This window comes from Phyllostomus discolor, chromosome 3 (assembly GCF_004126475.2).
Source record: "Phyllostomus discolor isolate MPI-MPIP mPhyDis1 chromosome 3, mPhyDis1.pri.v3, whole genome shotgun sequence".
In the NCBI taxonomy this organism is placed as follows: domain Eukaryota; kingdom Metazoa; phylum Chordata; class Mammalia; order Chiroptera; family Phyllostomidae; genus Phyllostomus; species Phyllostomus discolor.
This window is the reverse complement of record NC_040905.2, coordinates 84,389,073-84,410,465: the sequence shown is the minus strand read 5'-3', so window position 1 is coordinate 84,410,465 and position 21,393 is coordinate 84,389,073. Positions and strand designations below refer to the sequence as shown.

Sequence of the window (21,393 nt, the reverse complement as noted above, 5' to 3'; positions counted from 1 at the left end):
ACTAGGCATGGCAGAGTTTATAATCTATAAAGTTAACTATTAAAGTTTATGAATAATTAATAAATTCCTTTTTGGCTTCAGAGTACTCCTTACTGAAAAATATCAAAATGATCATTCCTTTTAACATCAAATTTTTTTCTATCCAGGATCCTGATTAAATGATCCTAAAGGAATGTTCTTTCCTCCTTTTATGGCCTGATAACAGACTTCAGATTGTTCTTCCAAGGAAAAAAAAGTGGTTTTATCTATTAAAAAGTTCAAAGACTGGAGATATGAGGCAAGAGACTTACTTATACATATTTTTGTATTATTTTAATACTTGATTGTGTATGTGCCTTAATTTAATAAAATATTGGTCCTATCAACTGATCATTTTATCCTAAAATAATTTTTTAAAAATGCTTTGAAAACTTGATAAGAATACTTCAGTGCGAAGTGGGGATGGCTGGGGTAGGGGGAAGTGGTAGGGGGAAAATGGAGACAACTGTACTTGAACAACAATAAAAAAAGTGGAAAAAAAAGAATATTTCAAATGATTGAATATTAAAGTATTAAGTAACTTTACAAATCATAGTTTTTGTCTTGATTTGTTTTGATTTGCCTTGCTCTGAAAGAAAATAAAGTCACCAATATTGAAGACAACTGTAGAGTTCTTACCCTGAAATCCATGGACCTCCTGAGCATTTTCTTAAGAGAAAAATCCTTAGCTTTCAACAAATTGTCAAAATATTATATGAGCCTTAAAAAAGGTATGAGCTACTGAAAAGCATATTGTTATTTTCTCACTGAATTACTTTATACACACGCTTAAAAACAATCTATTCTAAAAATGAAATAACATCTGAACTTTATTTAAAAGCCAACCTTGTTATAGAAAAGTATTTAGGGCTGTTTATAATAGGCACACACACTACCAAAGGACTAAGAAAAGTTTTAAGTATGGAAATTAGGAAGTACAATAATGTTAAAAACAAAACTATGTAATACTAACTTACAAAATGAATACCATGACATTCAGTATTTGCACTTAAAACAAATTTATTTTCTGTCATCTAGTAGTCAAGCAAAAAAATAGAAAAAGAAGTAGATACAAGATTCAGTGTCCATGAAAATTACACCAATTACTAAAAGCCATGATAATCCTGGCATTGTATTACACCTAAAGATGCAGTCAACAATAATAACTACAAATTCCTTTCAGAAGTTTTAAATTCCTAACTTATAAGAAAGAAAAAAATATACCTTGAAAACTTAAAAATCAGGCATCCACAGAAATAAAAACTACTGAGGAAAGAAAGTTTCATAGAAAAGAAAGTTTCATGCCTGGCTTATAATTTCTTATAACACAGTAAAATAATTTATATGGCTTAAGGAAAGTTGACTTTTTATAAGACATACTACCAATTAACTGAAACCTTAAACTGTCTACAAAAAGAATGGACATACATTTAGTTAATGTGCATAAAGCTACACGAATGTACATAAATGGTAGCAAAACATTTATAAATTATGTTTGAGTCTATAATTATTCTCAGCATACTGACATTAAAGTATATATTAAAAAGACTAAATTTATTTAAACAATGCATCTTTAAATTATCCCTCAGAATACATGAACGAATACAAATAATCAGTCAACTACTTTGCTTTCATAAACAATTATAATTTTGCTGTAGTAACATCCACTAATAAAGATAAAAATAAGCTGCTAAATACAAAAAAACATTAGACATAATCTGATCATAAGAGTAGAAATGTAGGCCACTGGCATACTTCTAATTTGATGATTACTGATGAATCTCCAAAACAGAAAACAGAAAATCAGATTTCCTAATCTGCATGGCCCAATAATTTAGGATATTACAGAGCCAAATGATCTCCTTTAGGTTGCAACTATATGAAACAGAGTAAGTAGTCTAAGAATATATCAGTATAGTATGTTCTAACTCTTCAAAAAAAACACAGAGCTAGTTAAAGCTTTCAAGTCAATACTAATGAACAGTTCTAAATTTAAAAATATATATATTAATATATACCTAGCTTCTAAACTATTGCTGCAATAAAAATAGAATTGTTCTGTGTACCTGTAACATTAAGTATTAAAAGTTTCTGTAGATATCGTTTCATGTTCAGCATGTTATTCAGTGTTCTTTGCAAATACAAAATTACAAAGAATAAAAATTTTTAAATTAATTTTCTTCATGTTACTTGCCAAAGCACTGATTTCTCACTTCTTTATCTTAAATGAAAAAGTCCATATTTAGTATATGAAATGACCCCTTCACTGTTTCAAATACCTTATTCAGTCTCTATAAAAATTACATTATAATACAGGTCTGTAGGATTCTCCTAAATTTAAATGAGTAAGGATATTTGTGATGTGATGGTTAGCTGTTATATCACATGCTTCTATTAGCAGCAAATGTCCCAGTTACTGGTTCTGGCATGAGCTCAACTGTGGTTGTCTAAGAAAAGACTAAACACTTATTTTTAAAATGTTAAGTCATTAACTGTAATGTCAAAAATGGATATCAATTTCTCTAATTACATATTACAGAATCTTATTTTGTCTCAAAAATATTGAGTAACTATCATTGCAACACTTTACATTTTTGAAATCTGACTGATGGGACATCTGAGTGATGTCCCTTATATAGTCCTATTAAGATCCAGGATACTGTAGCCTTTAAAAATTATCACCAATCCAATTAGAGCAGTGTTCTCCAAACTGTGGATCATAACCCATTAGTGGGTCATTAAACCAATTTAATAAGTCCCAAGCAGCAGTTTTGTCCAATGAAATAGTTTCAAATAGAAAAGAAAATGGAGTGCACATATGTAATATGAACACTTTTGTTTAATGAGATTTTCTTTTGGTTTTTTATATGATTATATATGTATTACCAGGTCACCATGTAAAAAACATTTCTATAGGTTGTGGTAAATTTATTTCCATGAGTTGTGGTCAAAACATATTTCTAAGTTTGAAAGAAATTTAGCATAGAATTGTCAAAACATACTATATTATTATAATCAGTAATAACTATACCCATTTTGAAATTAGAACTTTTATTAAGATCTAAATTTTCTTAATATATGTAAATATTACTAGAAGTATAATAAATTTTCTAATTAGCCAGGTATGACTGTTCTTCAGTAATTAAGATATGATCATTTCATAAGTCCTCAAAATGTCTTTTGTGCCTCCTCTTTTTAATGTCACAGGTAAATTTATACTCCCATTGATAATACTCCTTTCCATAGCTAATGAAGTCTCAATAACTGAAAGGACTGCTTAATTTTAAAATGTCTAGCCCCCTAATCATTTATTATAGTATGTACACCAAGGAAACCATAGATCACCCTCATCTCCTGCCCTTTAAGTGTTGGAATCAAAAATCAAGTAAAGACCATACTAAATTTATATAACTGAAATATTCACCATATCAATCTCTATGAGCAGGTCATCTCACTATCTATAAACATAAACTTGATTACAAACCCCAACCACTGAAGTAATATTAAATTTAAACTCCAAGCCACAAAGGAAAGTCATGTTCCTTTGGGGGCACTTATTTTCATTCAACAAATACCAAGTATTTACTCTGTACCAGACATAGTCCAAGGTGCTGGAGATGGAGCAATAAACTTGCCCCAGAAAAGGTCTCACCAAGGAACCTCTTAATGACTACTTCCATGACTGCAGCTTTCTGTAGCATATTTTTATATCAATTAAAAAAAAAGATATTCTTCTGACCTCAGCAAAACCAAAAACAGTTGATTCGCAGTAATTACATTCCATAAAGTTGTTGCAAACACTGAAATAGCCAATACTGAGCCATTGCTCTTAGGAAAAATACAGAGTTAGGATTCTGTAAGCCTATGGTCACATTTTCACATGCTAATCATTATAGAACCTTATTTTAACGTGTGTTTCTGTTTAAAGACACCTTAGTTAATATATATTGCTGAATAATTAACATTCAACTTACATCCAACAGCACTATAACTCATGCCTGAACTAAGCTCATCTAACACATGTATATTCTCCATAAATTACATCACAGCCTCCTTGAGTTTGGGAACACTGAACAGAACTTCAGGACTATGTCTGGGGGCCATTTTAAACAGCAAAATGACCCCTAAAAAGAGCTAAATAGGCCCCAAAAGTAAAACAAGAAGGTAAAGCTTCATTACCTTGTTTGACTTCAGCTGGGAATGTAAACATCAGGTAACTCAAATTTTTGCCATTCTGTGCATGCACATGTCTTTCTGTGAATGACTGGGAAAGCACTAGGAATATAAATTTTAGCAGGTAGACAATTTGCAAATAAGGAATTTGGGAATAATGAGGATCGATTCTGATAAGGGGTATTTTCTCTTTAAATATGTTCCATCTAATAAGAAATTACAGAATTCAAATATAATCATTATGCAAAGCCTAATGAATTAATGGAACTTGGCAAGGATCCTCAATTGCTGCTAATACCACCAAAAGAAAGACAACCTTTGATCTTCTTGATGGAAGAAAAAAATGAAATTGAATTTGACAAACCTCTATATCTCACTACCAATTTATAGGAAAGACAGGGGGAAATGCTGTTACTCTTAAAATAGCCCATTTTTAAATCTGATGTCCTCAAGGTCAGGGAGCATATTTTATTCAACTCTGTCTCCCCATTATCTTTTATAATGCACAGCACAAACAAACATTGGTTAAAATTTGATGAATAAATGAGCAAATGAATGAATGAATGAACAAATGAACTACCTCTTGGAACTTGAAGAATGTTAATTTATATGATCACCCCTTTTTCAAATAAAGGAAAGAAAAAGGTATGGGCAGGCAGGCAATTCATAGCTCTAAGAAATAGTACAAGAAGTGGAATAACACCTCACAAATCAAAAGTCATTTATTCTGTAGTTTCAGCTCTCCAAACACAGCTATGAGCTAGAAGAAAAAAATGTACTAAAGGAGGTCACAAAATGCACCTTCTGTTCATTAAACAATAAGAGCTCCTAAACTCCACCTTAATTTTAAAGTAACTCTAGTAAAGCTTATACTAGAAATCAAACTTGAAATGAAAAACTTGAGGTTAGTAGTAAAAATTTGACAGAAAACAAAGATGATCTTATATAACTCAATAAATTCACAGACATCTCCATGCACAACAGCGCTTTATCACTGATGTTCAGAATGAACAGTGAACCATCAAGAAAAGACTAAGAAAACACTAAGACTTAGAAAACACTAAGAAAACAGTACTAACTTGTAAAGTTTATCACTTAAACAATAAGAAAATATTTTGATACAAATTCAATCTAATTTATCTAACATGCCATTCGATGATAATGCCAGATAAATGAGAAAGTACCTCAGAAAAGTCACTGTTTCACACATAGTACTTATTTAGGTTACATTCTTTCTTAAATATAGTGCTAATTTCCTAATTTATAAAAATAAATAATTACAAGTAACCACCTAGTGCAGGCAAAGATCATAAATTTAAAAGGTTCATTTAAGGCTATTGACATTTGGGAATTTTAATTATAACATTAATATTTTCAACTCTCAACATTGAAGGACTTAATAGTGTAACTGACAGTAAATCATAAATAACCAAGTTGACTTCTACAAAATTCTGGAATGAAACATGAAACAAGTGATAGAAACAAGCTCTCCAGAGGAAGGATTCCTTCTGCCTGATCTAAACCAAGAGAGTCCTCCCCAAATTAAGTGCTGTAGCCTGAGACAGACACACAGAATTTGTTCAAAAGAATATAATCCCCAACATGAGCACCAGGGTTAAAGGTCTAGATATCTATATCTATCTATCTATACCTATATCTATCTATAGATAGATATAGATATAGAGAGAGACAGAAAGAGAGATGATAGATGATAGATAGATAGATAGATAGATAGATAGCAAGCAACCTGGGTTGCACTACCAAGGCGAGAAATAATACTTCCAAAATTTACTGAAGACTGCTTTCACTGAAAAGTGAGGCTCCCCTAAACCACTATCTCTATCTGAAAAACCTCCAGCAATAAAAACGTTATGTTCAGAATTAATGTTATTCTCATGTGCAATCAAACTAACAAACTAATTACTAAAAACACATTCAATGTAGCCTTTTAAATTTTAAGAACAGCTTATTACTGGAATTCTTCTACATAGCTGATGGGAACGCAAAAGGGCACAGCTGCTTTGGAAAACAGTTTGCCAGTTTCTTATAAAGTTAAACATACACTTGCCATATGACCCAGAAATTGCAGCCCTACAAACTTACCCAAGAGAAATGAACACTTAAAATTCACACACACACACAAAAAAACTGCACACAAATGTGCTTGTGGCAGCCTTGTTTATTAATCACCAAAAACTAGAAACAATGTTTCAACCAGCAAATGGATAAACATGCTCAGGTACATCCATATATTGGAATACTGCTCAGCAGCAAAAAGAAACTACTGATACACACTACAACATGTATGGATCTTAAATGCATTGTGTGAAGTGGAAGAAGCTAGATTCAAAAGGCCACATACCACATTAATTAATTTATATCATATTCTGGAAAAGGCAAAATTATAGGACAGAGATCAGTGGTTGCTAAGGACTGGGAATAGGAGAAGGGGTTGACTACAAAGGGGCAGCATGGGGGAGTATTTTGGAGTGATGGAATTGTTTTATATCTTGATTGTAGAGATAGTGATTTAGTGTGTGAAAATTGAAAAAGAGAAAAACTTTAAAAACATCTTACAGTAAAATCATAATTAACTGAAATTCTCAAAAAATGGAATGCTTGCTTTAACTAAATTGTCTGGCTATCCCATGCATGCATTTAGTCTCAACTTCTGACACTTAAAAAAAAACTTTCTGTAACTATTCCTTTACTTTTAAGCCTAGGTAACTATGTCTGATGCCTGTGTTTGTTATTTTATTTAAACTAGGACCAATTTATTTGTTTGAGATTTGTCTCATACAACTGTGATGCTGCAAACTAAATTGCTTTGGGTGAACATGGTACCCCAGAAGAATTTAATCAAGATTGTTCCATGTTAAAATTCTCCCTGATAAAAAAGTAATAAAATGATTAATCCACACATTCAACAAATAAGTGCCAAACACAGTAAATACAAATGGCAAAGATGACAATCACAAACCCTGACATCACATAACTTAAACAATAACATAAAGTGTGATACATACTACAAGAGAATTACAGTGCTTTCAGAGCACAGATTAAGCATACATAACCTAATAATACAAGTTCTAAACCTTACTTTAGGATCACAGCTCAAAAAGCTCACCACTGTATCACCCTTCAATGTTTAAGGATAGAAAGAAAGCAAAGACCACATACACAGAACATTATAGCTCCACAAGCAGTACAATAATCACTGCCCAATAGTAAGATTTATTTCTATCACCTTTTCAATAAGCAAGACACTTTCCTGATAGAGAACACCATGTTATGAACTTCTCTTCTTGAGGAACATTATTTTAAATATAAGAAAAGGATGAATGATAAATATAAGAAAAGGATGGGGAGGGAAACTGAGTAAGTATAAAGATTTTTGCAGTGAAGTCTTAAAAACAAACTGAAGAAGTTTAAGAAAACTAAAGCAGAAGCACTGAACCACACCCCTGCTTCTTTCTGTTATGAAAAAGGAAGCCAAGATATGTAAAAAGAGGGCAGGCTGCAGGTTCTTTGGCATGAAGTTATCATGTACAGAGGTAAAATTATATAACCCCAAGGAGTAAAGAGTGTGTGTGATGAATACTCAGCTGCCAAAGTCACCCAAAACATATGCCACCTCAAGCATCCTAATTATACAATACTTCTGTGACCACAGTGGGGCACAAAAGTACCAAGGTAAACAACTTGGTGTCAAAAGAAACAGAAAAGCTTTCAAAAGCTATTAAAGAAACAAACACATTAAAATAAAGTGCCTCTTGGTATGTATATATTTATAAGGGAAAAAAAGCAAAAGAAATTTACCAGCATTTTACTGAAACTCCATCTTGGAGGAGTAAGATGCTGAGTAGTTTCCATCAAGACACAAGGGGTAGAAGCAAATTAATGTGTCCTACAGTTCCTTTTCCAAAGTTCTTGCAGTAAAACATGTTTTGGAGCTCAGAATTTTAAAGGTTTCACAGGTGATACAATGTGCATACACCATATATTTTTTTAAAACCCCTAAAGAAGGTAGAGATGGCACAAAGAAGCCTGGGACAAGACAGCATAATCACATATTTGCTGTTTCTAGAGTGAAACCTACAAATATATGAAGTAAAGACACAGGATTTCACAACAGGCTTTGTGGAAAAGTCAATTTGCACCAAAAAAATATTGGTTTTCAGAGCATTTTCAATATTAGAATTGTTGATAAGGAATTATGGCCCTGTAAAATAATACCCATTACTCCATTACTAATGGTATGTGCCAAATGTTCCTGGTAACCTCTTCGTCATGGTACTGACTTTATTGTGATACTTTGGTGAATTCAAAATATTCAGTACTTCTAAGTCTCCCATAGGGTTCACATATAACATATCCTCTAAACTATAACCACTCAAATTTGTCTACAATAAAAATTACTAAAGGCAGTTTGCAGAAATATAACTCTTGAAATTTATTAGAACTGACAAATCCAATTTTACCACCATGCAAAAAAATGTTCACTGAATAAAATTTAACATATTGAGCTCATAAAATGGTTTGTTCTTATTTCATAACAAGAAAAATGCTCTAACTAGTAAAGGTATTCCTGACCTATGAAATAATATCAAATGAGTCACACAAATGACCCGAACTTGTCATGAGTGACAAAATACAATAACCATAAAACTCTAGTACCATAGTGCATTAATATGTAAACATTCACTGACTAGGTGGTATACTATATACAACATTTCCACTGAGGAGAAAAGCAGACATAGTTTCTTGTCAACAATGGTAGAAAGAGAATAAAGCAGTAAAAGTATAGTTAAACTAAAAAACCATTAAGGCCCTTTCTGTCCTTATGTTACATGAAAAATAAAACCCAATGATACTGTGTATATGATAACTATAACCTAAAACTAAAAACTTTCCAGTAAAAATAATTCTTGCCTTCTTATAGCTTAATTTCTTTAAATATAATTGTTCTTATCACTTCAGTTTCTTAAGATTTTCAGGGCCATCTGAATTAATGTCTTAATTTATTCTTAATAAATTTCCCTTTAACAAATGTTCCAAACATCGAAAATCTTCTAATTTTGGTGCTATGCTTATCAAAAACTGCTAATGAGCAATGAATATAGTGACCTTACTAAGGATTCTGGGTATGAAACTATGAAGAAAAATCAGTTCATTAACCTGATCTTCTTGCAAATAATTTTTAGGCATTTCTTGTCCCACCTTCAAGACACCCTCATTCCTAATTGAAGAGAGAACAAGGAAGTAAAAGAAAGTCATTTTTCGAAAAAAGCTAAGAGATATGTATGAAGAGAAGAAATCAGTCATTTTCAACCCTGAAAGCACCTGTGAAAATCCTAATATATATCATTATTGCCCATTATATTTGAATCCCCAAATTCAAATATAAATTAACATGGGTAGAATTCCAATAGCTATCATTTTTTAACTTCCTCAGGAAACAAATATTAATGTGATATCAGGACTGAGAATCCCTGACAGCATAAGCTACCTTCTCCATAAACCCTTTTTTTCTTACTTTTTAGTAAGTGGTAGCAATCCCATCCCTACAAGAAGGACTGCAAAAATTATATTTAAAATTGTTCATTTTTCTTCTCTCATTTATCCTATCACAGAAAAAGAATATTAAATTTCAATTGGAAATTTTTATACAAGTGCATATAATAAAATATATTTTAGCTTATTTAATTATCTCATTCCCAATGTTCAGGATTTTATTTTTCAGTCAGTTTTCAAAAGACAACCTTCATTAGTAGGGTGTTTAGATGAAGAACAGACCATACACAGTAAGCACACAATATGCATTCCAGGCATCAACTTTCAAGAAGTTATGAGAAAATACTCAAAAGAATGAATTTTAAAAGCTGGCTACATTGTGATATTTGATTAACTACAAAAATTTTCAGAATCTCAAATATATTTCAAAATTAGCCACAATATGCCCTCATACTCACATAACAGAAAAAGGATTCAGTAAACAATCTACCAAATTTAAATGAAAATTGACATTATAAGAATCCACACCTTTAAGAGTTATTTCTATTTTTCTATTTTGTTCATGTTGTTTTCAGATCCCTGGAATAAAAGAAAATAAGCAATATCTTAATGAAAATATACATCTACAAACACTAGTTTATTGTTTGTTTTAATGTTACCAACAACTGATACCTACTAGTTTCACTTCTAAAACAATGCTAGGCTATTTTTGCATGTCAAATTAGGATTTTATGAAAAGGCCTTGTAGCCATGTATTTGCACACCATAAGATTAGTGGAATACTGGGAATTTTCTCTCTTCTCTCCTGATTACATTACCTACTATATTTGCCTGCCATATGAAAGTATTCATTATTAGAATATAAAAATAAATATTCCACAGAAATAGAAAATAAACATAACACAGACCGGGTGTAAGGGAAAAACCATTTTCACTTCCCTTTTTACTAAAGGAAACTCTGACTGTAACTTTGACTCTAATATATCATACTCTTATACACTGCCAAGTACACTACCTCAAGTCAAAAGCAAACAAGTTTAAAAAATAGATAATTACAAAATATTCAGAACTCCACCACCTTTATAAAGTACATTTAGATGAAAAGATATCAAATGACCAATTTGAACTTTAAATTCTAAGGTAAATATTTTAATAAGCCCAACTTTAAAAATAAAGACAAAGTATCAGTGTATTTGAGGCACATTTTATTCAAGGTAATATACAAGACAGCACAACTATATATTAAAATCTAAAATGGTAGAAAAAATCCAACATTCCAGGATTCCACTTTCTATCCTAAAAAAAAATTACTATTTTTCCCAATGGTAAAAATAATACATGATGATACCTGAAAATCCCAACAATACAGAGAAGTACAAAAAGTGTAAAAATAAAAATCATCCCAAATCTCACTATTTACAAACAACTGTCATTAACAAAAATATCCTTCTGGGGGTGGATGAATTTACTTTGCATTTTTAGAACAATAATTGCAACAACTACAAGAATTAAAATTACAGTAATTAATTCTATATATTTATTGCATGTATATATATATATCCATATTATATGTATATACACACACAAATATACTCTTTTACAGACACTGAAATCAGAGAAATCTTTTCAATAACAACTTTCATGAAAATAAAAATGTATATGTTGTTTCAAGCACTCACTCTGTTTCTTCATTTTCATTTAAGCAAGCCATGTTTGAGGTTACTTTGTGTGTGTGTGTGTGGTGGTGGTGGTGGTGGTGATGTTGACTGCTTAGAAGATTAAAAGGCTTGTCTATTTACTTGTTTTACTTTAACAAATAAATAAACAATCTAGCTACAATTTTACATTGCCTGAGAACACAGATATCTGCACTAAAGGTAACTGGCTGACTGATTTAAAGAACTAGCCCGTGATCCTAAACAAAAGAACACAGTAAACAATACATTTTCAAGGTTTCCCACCTCCTGGTCAGAAAGAGCAAGCCAGGCTCTAGCAATTAGTATATGAGAGATCTACTTTCCTATGAATTCTCAATTCTAAAATTCTGTGATTCCCTGCCTCCCCATTCTCTCACCATTCATACCTACCTTCCTTCCTTCCTTCCTTCCTTCCTTCCTTCCTTCCTTCCTTCCTTCCTACCTTCCTTCCTTCCTTCCTTCCTTTCCTCCCTCCCTCCCTCCCTCCCTCCCTTCCTTTTTGCTCCCTCCTCCCAAGATATATAAAAACCTTACTTTCCTTCCTATTTGACTGGGATTCCATGATTTCAAAATAAACCCTTCCTCTGATTGACAAACTCCCATTTCCTCATGCACTTATTTGGTTCTAGATATGATTAAAAAATCTAATAAAATCAAATATGTGGGCAATTTTTGGTGAGGAGGGAGGGTAGCAACTCAAAAAATTTAAATAAATTTATAGATACAAATTTTTAATTTAAAGTTAAAATAGCTTTATGAGTTCCATGGAAAACATGTATAATCTTAGAACTTAGAAAATAGATTTTATTAATTCAAAGTTAGTCATTAAGAAAATTAGTGTTTTTAGCTCCTAAAATATTCATACCTGGGTATATTTAAGATAGTAACATAGAAGCAGCTTTCTAATCTTTCATCTGTTACATTTGTACAAAGCTTTAAAGTTCAAAGTGCACTTGTATGCATTATTTATTCTCATTCTAAAGCAAACAGAAGTAGTGGTCAACTATTGATTGTCTCTCAAACATCCACTTCCCCCATATTTTTCCTTCCCACCACTTTTCAAATATCCTCCCTCCACTATGTAATTCAGGGAAATGTATGCCATCCCCAGCTGGAGAAGATACATCCTAATTAGTAAAAACCAACTACAATAACTACTTTCCCCTTATTATAGCTGATTAGGAAGTGTACGTAATCTAATTCTGGTCACTAAAACGTGAAGGGAAAAGGATGCTGGTAGGCTTATGCAAAAAGATTTTCCTGGCCAATGCATGTCTAGATATGATCTTGCTATCAGCCTGAGGATGAATCGAACACACTGGAAAGAGCCAAGTCAAGAAAATCAGAGAGGCAAACCAAAGCTCTGAAAAACTAGCCCGACTTCCATACTTCAGAATTCCATTGCAGTAGGTATTGAAATGTGGTGATACCACATTACAGATAAATAGTATATACCATCTACCTTTCTTTCTCCAACGTGGACCTCCTTCTCTTACATCTACAAGTTCTCCTTTCAACTTGGGCTGAGCCAGGTAGTCAAAGAGGATCGCTACTATTAGCTGTTAGACCAACATGCTTTGCAACAAGCACAAGTACTCCTAGAACACATCAAGAGTATCGCATTTCCTCTTCGAAGGGACCATTTCCTCTACCAATTCACTCCAGCAGTCCCTACTCAAACTGGGGAGACACTGGAATTATAAAACAGCTTTTCTTCAACCCTGGTGCTATAAAAAGCTGAAAGACACCATGTGAAATCAGATGAGGAACCATATCAAGAAATACATGAGAGCCACAGATTGATCACGTGACAAGGTAACTGAACAATTCACCCTATGGTAGAAAGACTGTCTATAGGGTCGGGCATGAACAGAAGACAACTGATCAATCTGTGTGTGTGTGTGTGTGTGTGTGCGCGCACCTGCGCGCATCCCCAACTGTCTGTCTCTCTCTCTCCCCCATTCCTCTCTCTCTAAAATCAATAGACATAACCTCATGAGGATTAAAAAAATAGAGGATGCTTTAAGTAAATCTTTAAAAGAAAGTACAAATTGGATGTTTTAGAAACAATTATTATCTTTAATATATTTTTATTAACCAACAGCTCTTAAGTTAAAAATGGGAATCATTTAAAAATCTACATACCTCAAAAATTTTATTGAAACTAAAACATAAAAATATACATTCACAAGACAATGCAAGGCCACAACCTTTTCTTTAAGTAAAGATATATGGACTGTAGTTCTATTTTGCCTTTTTCTAAAAACCTCATCCATAGTTCATCACCTGTGATTTCCAATTTCTGTTTCTAAACATGGAAAGACATCTCACAAACATTTAAAAGTAATCTTATTGCAAAACTTTTTTAGATTTTTATGGGTTTTTTTTCCCTAATTGTTTAAAGTTATTTCACCCCCATCTATTTCAACTGTTAATTTAGCTACTCACCTGTTTTCAAAGTGACCACTGGTTCTCAAACACCTTTTCTGCCTTCACGGTTCACTGAATAATGTTACATTAAACTATGTAATTTCAACATCAAATACAACTGCCATTAACAATTTGTTGGGTAGAAACACAAATTCTTAGTAAGTATAAAATAACTAGTTGGCATAAAAGTTCAAGAACAAACTATAGGGTGGTCTACTGCTATTCAATGACATAGCATGAGCATCAAGCAGTAAATGAGTGAAGAGAATCTCTTAATCTTCTGAGTGAGTTAAGCAGAGGTGAGTTAAAAGAGATTCATCTGTAAAAGGCTGTTCCTAAAAGTCTTTGCTTATTTTACCCAACAATCAACCCTGTAACAACTCACGTATATCAGCAACTTCTGAATCTGCTTCTAAGATTTATACAGTGCCTATCTATATGCCAGGTATCACACCTTGGCACTTTATATGAATTTTCTCAATCTTGATGAAGAGCATAATCACAAAATAACTCTCTCCCTTTATTTAATTTTTAAAAATTGTTGGGTTTTCTGTGTATATGTGTTTTTGTTGAATTGTTCTTGAGATGGCTACACACCATAGAGAACAGTGCCCTCATAGTATAGAAAGTAATTCAACACAACTCAGCTAAATAAATGTAATGATTCTGAATACAGTTAAGTCTGATATTACCTCACTATAGAAAAAAAGCATTAGAAGTTTAAGGAAAGTACCTATTATGAGATTTTACCTAATTCCAGTGAAAGCTATAAAAAATGTGGATGTGATTTAGGCAGATGTGGACATAACTTAGCTATGGATTTTCATTAAATTAAATTAACTGTGATATATTATTAGTAATGAAAATGAGCAAAATGTATAGAGAGTCTTATACTAAATACATAAATGATTCAAGTCCATTGTTAAGAATTATTTTTAATATCTAATGATGAGCAGGAAGTGGTGTAAGAAAATATAACCAATTACTTATGATAGTATATTTTTTAATTTTTATTTATTGATTTGAGAGAAAGGTTTGTTTTTTCACTTATCTATGAATTAATTCACTGGTTGAATCTTGTACGTGCCCTGAACCGTGATCAAACCCACAATTTTGGTGTATCAGGAAACTATTCCAAACAACCAAGCCACCCAGCCAGGGCAATCACTATAGTTCAAGAACAAATCACTACACACCTTCCTAAGGTTCCACAATGGGAGGGAACACAAACATTTATGATTTCTAAATCTCAGCATTGAAAAGGGAGCTGGAGGAAACATAGCTGAACAGCAGCCTCCACTATGTTTCTGAAACATATCTGTCCCATATATCTCTCTCATTCCATATTTTTGAGCAGTTCAGATGCTCTCCATATTAATGGATGGTATCTATATTAATGGATAATACACACTTTATTTCTACACTTTAAGAATCCCCAGCACAGTTCTGTCCTGCAGATCAGCACAAAGGTGATACTCTGAAGTAGCTTAGGTTACTATAACCATACTGTCTGCTCCTACAAAACCTCTACAATTAGAGAACTTCAGATACCCCCAAAATGCTACTTCCACCTAACTCATAGAGTTGTCTGAACAGTAGCATTTACGGTTCCTATACAAAGTAAATACTTAACACACTGTAACAGGTATTGTTGTTACTGTTCAAAATAACACAAATACAGTTATAATGTAAGTTCCTTTGAAGACTAAGAGGAAAATAGCAAAAACCATCAAACAAACTTCCCTGTAACATGATTCTACATGTACTTCAACACCAGTGTTTGGGAGGATGATATTCTTGCTAGCACTCTTATGAAAATAAGTTTGGGGTTAAATTATTTTAGGGTTATGTGGTATTTAAGTTGACCAAAAAGCCTTATACCCTATTTGTGTAGAACTGTGGAAGTTTCTCATTTTTTTGTCTCACTATTATAGTCAATTCTCTTTGTATGTAGACTCCTTACATTTTACTTCATCCATAGTAACTCTCACCTTCAAATGTTTTAACAATAATGTAACTATCAAATGAACTGCATTTTGTTTTGTTTTTTAGTATTTTAGCATGCCCTCTATTTAGTTAGATAAACTCTTTTGGCAAGCCCTTTGAAACTAAACAACCACCTGTTCTATTCTGAAAAAAGTTGAACCAATAAACTACACCAGAATAGTGGCCCAGTCACAGCATGAAGGGGATCACAGAGGGGACACAGAGAAGTAAAGGGACTACTGCTTTCCATTTATTCCTGAGTCACATTTTTACAGTCTGGATTCCTATCTTATAAAATCAATTACCAGATTACCAGACACACCCATATTCAAATGCAAGTAAAGAAATACGGCAAGCAATGTATGAACTGTTTTAGTTTTTATACTTTTGTGTTTTCCTTCATTAGTGTGAATGGTAAGGAGTTGACTATTCTGCTATAATTTATTTCCTTCATTTTACTATCCTTATTTGCCTTACCTACTCTCTATCACCACAGAAGCTATACACTTGGACCTTCATACCTCAAACTGACTCATTTTTAAATACAAGGCATTCTGTACTTCCCTGGCCTGATCTCCACCTACTTCAGAGCTTCCTCTCCCACAAAGAGCTCCTGGCACAGCAACCTTATGTCCAGCTGAATAGGCCACATAATACCCAACCCACATGCCTGTGTTCAGGCTGTTCCCTTCACCTAGACTGCTACCCCCATGTACACACAGCCTCCATTTTGCCTATTAAAATATGATAAGACCCAAAGGGAGTGTTACCAGGTATAAACTCACTCATAATTCCCCAGTCAAAAATTAGTAAAACACACTCACACACACACACTCAATAAACTCACAGGAGTTTTGTGTTGCAATTATATCTGTGCAAGTCTGCTTTTCCCTTGAAGGCAACTACTGGGTCTCATTCATCTTCATATTCTACCTACACTTCCAGCCTCACCACACATAGTAAAACTCTCATGTACATATTAAAGATCCATGTTGAACTACACTACCCTTGATTCTAATCCCAGTCTGTTTATTTGAAGAAATATAAGACTTTCATGTATTAAAAATTTTCTTAATAGTTAATGCTTGCAGACAAATGATGAAAACATTAATAACTATCACAATGCATTCATTTTTAAGTTCAATATTGCAGATGAGGTCAATCAGCACAATAAATCATCAGTAAAGATAATCACTTTCCAAAAGCCCCCCCAAAAGTTTCATACATATCAACATTAAAATTAACCTATCCCCTGCCCTGGCTGGCGTAGCTCAGTGGATTGAGTGTGGGCTGCGAACCAAAGCATCGCAGGTTCGATTCCCAGTCAGGGCACATGCCTAGGTTGCAGGCCATGGCCCCCAGCAACCACACATTGATGTTTCTCTCTCTCTCTCTTTCTCCCTCCCTTCCCTCTCTAAAAATAAATAAATAAAATCTTTAAAAAAATAAAATTAAATTAACCTATCCCCATTCTAATAAGTATTTATATCTGATGTATACCCAGAAATGCAAACTTCCTAAAAGCAAAAAATGTCTACACACTCTACTAAGAATCCATGTCAAAGCCAATCAATTGACTTGATAATTTCTTCCAATGCCCATAAACACAGTTTTCATCTTTTGTGCAACTATAGAGGCTAATGTATACAAAATATGACTATACTTTATCTTAGCTCAGAATACAGTTGGGTCAAAGTTTAGGAATAGTTATCAAATACACTAAGCACATCTCTCCATTCAAACCCCTCCTAAATGCTCCTAAGAATGTCACAAACCAGATCTGATTTTTAGTGGAAAATGTTTTCTTAAAAACTGGCCTCAGCTCTTTCTAATTTTAAATCGTTGTTACAATTTTTGTGATATTTTTCTTCCACAATATATTTCTTTATAGGAAAAGCAAACATTCTTCGAATATATGTATATGGCTTTAAAAGTCAGATTTTTTAATTTTAAAAAGTAATCCAACTTATAATCCAACATATTTTACTATTTGTGGGCAAATGTCATTCATATCATAAGGATTGCAAAACCAAAAGAAATATTGAGTTATTTTCTTAGGTTATTAAAAATCAGTAGGTTTAAATTTTTCCAATTCAAGTCGATGTTCTAAAACAAAAGGTTAAAAACCAGGTCACTTACCGACCAGCCTTGGTACTCACTACAACAGTTAAAACTAATTCGCACTGTGTAGCAACAGTAGCCATCTCCCACGCAGACACACACTCTCTCTCCGCTCCCCCCCATTAACTTTTCCTCCTTCCTTGAGAGAACTAGAATGATCATAACACAGGCCTGACTGCCCCCACCCCACCAGAACACACACACGTCCATCACCGCCCCGCAGAAAAGTAATGTGGGGGCTGTGGACCAAAAGAACCGGCGCTTCTGTGTCACTTCCCCTGCAAGTGGGATAAACAAACCAGCACCGTAACAGTAACCATTAGAGTAATTTTGTTACTCTGACTAATGCCTTGGTTAAGTTTTGAGATAAGTCAGAAGCTTTACCAAATAGGTAAATCCCCGTCCCTTGCCTTAAAACAAACGCCCCAATGGGAAGTTTACCCCTGTAATGAAAGCTGGCCCCTGACACCTCCTTCCAGCAGACCGATTCCCTCGTCCCTCCTACTCAAAACCCCCACTCTGAAGGTAATTGTCTGGACACAATCAAGGAGTGCTGGAAACTACACTCCCGACCTCAAAAACCCTCCCAAACGAAGTCCCTGCCTTTTCCTAGCTCTCCACATCCCTCCAGTACCCACTGGCCACACACCACTCGGGCAACTTCTGCAGCCGGCCCAGCCCGATGCCCCTGGCCCCCTCCCAGCCCACCAAGCCCTCCTTGCCCTCACCTCCCGGCTGCGGCCCCCTCCCGCGTGCGCGCGCCTCAGCACCTCCCGCTCCGGTCCTCACCCACCCCTCCTCCAGGCCCCCGCCCGCTGCACGGCCCCCGCCGCCGCACCCCACCCCACTCAGCCCCGGACCCCAGCCCTCCCCGCCCCACCCGGGAAGAAAAGAGCCGCGGCCACCAAGAGCATGCCGCCGGGCCACACGGCCCAGTGCCAACACGTAGGGGGCTTTACCTCAGAGGCTCAGTCTCGAGCAGCAGGGTCGGTCTGGGGCGCTGGCGACGCCCCCGCTCAGTCAGTCAGCAGCGGAGGGGCAGTGGTGGCGGCACATCACACCGCGGGGCGGTCGAAGGAGGGAAGCGAGCCACGCAGGGAGAGAGCGAGCGAGGTAGGGGGTGAGGAACCAGAGAGAAAGGTAACGCAGCTCGACTGGGACTGGGTCCCTTCACTACTGCTGGTGCCTCCTACCGCCGCCTCTGGCTGAAGAGTCGCCGCCCGGGCCACTGCTGTCGCCACCGATGCAAACGGGAATGAATGCACAGCAGCGCCTCACTTATCCGGAGGTCAAACATCCTTCTGCCTCAGGCATCCGGATCGGCACCGGACCCGGAAGTGAACACAAGGAAAAAAAATTAAAAAAAGGAAAGCGTCTCTCCAGCGGCGGCGGTGGCCCCACGCTGCCCGCAACAGCGAAAAGAGCCGAGTGGAGCCGAAGATTACACCAGCTTGATCGGATTGGTTGGCTGGCCGACCGGAAGAAAGGCAGCACGCTCATTGGCTAGCAAGGAGTATAAAGAACAAACCACTCTCCTGCCCACCTTTTTAGGAGGAGGGATACGTGGGGAGATGGTGGGGTGATCGTGTTTCCCTAGTTAAGAGGCTTGTCGAGGTCTGTGGGGAGAACTGGAAGGAAAACATCCATAGTCCCAGAAAACTATTACAAATTTTGTGGCTCTAGTGAGCAAGGATCCTAAGGGTTTTATTGTGTCGAATAAGGGTACCGAGGCGGTGCCCTAGTACAGCCCTCCAAGTGCCAAAAGATTTAGGACGTGGTCTAAGGGAATGACATTACTGGCTCAAATTCTCCCACGTTTTTTTTGGTAACCCCAGTGCTGTTACAGGTATTCCACTACTCCGTTTGAGAACTGAGGTAATCCTCTGAACTATTCAAATCAGACAGACAAATCAAGCATGCAGGTAACACTGAAACAGAAAGAGTAAGAGCTTTATGTTTGTGCTGCAGGTGTACATGAGGAGAGACTGGAAAGAGGGAACAAGGAAGGGAGACACACAGACACACTAAAGAGTGCTGTGGGGCCAGGGCACAGTGCTGACTCCCAAGGCAGGGAGGAGTGAGGCTCTGGCCGGTCTTGGGGGCTGTGGCTTTGCCCCAGCCTCATACATACAAAGTCCCTAGAAAAATGGGGGCTCTTCTGGACACAGGAAGACAAAGGGTTAACCCCAACAAGGAAGAAAAAAAGCAAAATATACAGGATCCGGCAGAAGTAACACATTGAGTGTAGTTGGTAGGGTACATGAATGTCTCCATGAAATGGTCAGTAATTTGAACATTTCAAATAAAATGTCTATGATGTGCTTGAGTGTGATATTATGTTACAGAATTACATGCTTATGATTTTATAATAAAAATTTGGTATAGATCACCAGCACATCCTGTATAATGCATAGTTATTACCTCAGTTTTTCAAATGAACCTCCTAGAGTTCTGAGAGACAAAACCACTCAAGTCATGAAGTTGTAGAATTCAAACTGGAACCAATGTTTTCTGCCTCCACTTTCTAGTCCTTTCTGCCCACAAAGGGAAGAAGATCATATTCTTCCTCTTTCTCATAGGTGATTAACTAAAATGAAGACTTCTATGGGAATAGATCCACCATGAAAACATTGTAGAGGACTCTGAAACTTTAATTTTTGAAAAATTGTTATTCTTAATATTACTTGTGTCTAAAGTCCTTTCAAAAGTCAGGCATTAAGGTGTGCGTGAAGAAAAACCATAGCCTGGTGCTTTGTTTAAAGATTTATTTATCACTTTTATATTTTTATACATTCACTTTATCAAGAAACTTGAGAGTGTGTGTGTGTCCCTCTTGCTCTCTCTTATACACACACACACACACACACACACACACAAACCATAAAGTTTTCAATGAACCAAATAAATTTTAAAATTATTAAGGATTTGTCTCATGTTCCCTCTGTGCCTTACCAGAGAGATAGCAGGGTTAATGTGTAACCTCCAAAGGGGTAATCAGTATGAAAAGATGCTGGTTTGGGTTTTGTAATACAACAGTGCCTCTTTTTTTTTTTACCTCTCTCCTCACACTCCTAAACTGAAGATTAAGGTGACTGATATAACCAGTCCTAGAAGAGTAGTGATATTAAAAGCACTGCCTCTGTATTTATCACACCACTATCATTCTGTTAGAGACTCAAAAGCAACTAAGATTTATGCATGCTCAAACATGGGAATAATTTGCCTAATCAAATTACACCCCAAAAGTTTCTGATCTATCCCAGAACTCAATACTAGACACAAAACATAGTTAATCCTACCTCACTAAAAGGAGAAATGTCTGCAGTACAGGGAACTCTAAATATTATCATCAACAACCAACAAACCATTTTATGCTCTCTGCCTCAAAAAGCACAATTTGGATCAAGAACATCTATACACCCTGAAAGTTCTGATAAATGGTTAAGAAATGCAC

General features: G+C 35.2%; 1 protein-coding gene across 9 annotated transcripts in view; it reads right to left on the bottom strand.

The window, feature by feature from the left end:
* The window catches only part of CSNK1G3 (casein kinase 1 gamma 3), a 104,938-nt gene extending 85,574 nt beyond the window's left edge, over positions 1 to 19,364 (bottom strand). For 2 of the 9 annotated variants that reach the window (XM_028506741.2, XM_028506784.2), the window contains exon 1: positions 18,899 to 19,278. The gene's annotated coding sequence lies outside the window, so the exon portion shown is untranslated. Of the gene's footprint in view, positions 1 to 18,898 lie in introns of all 9 variants that reach the window. The other 7 variants (XM_036020697.1, XM_036020698.1, XM_028506733.2 and 4 more) reach the window with 6 other exon arrangements.
* Positions 19,365 to 21,393: the final 2,029 nt, after the last annotated feature.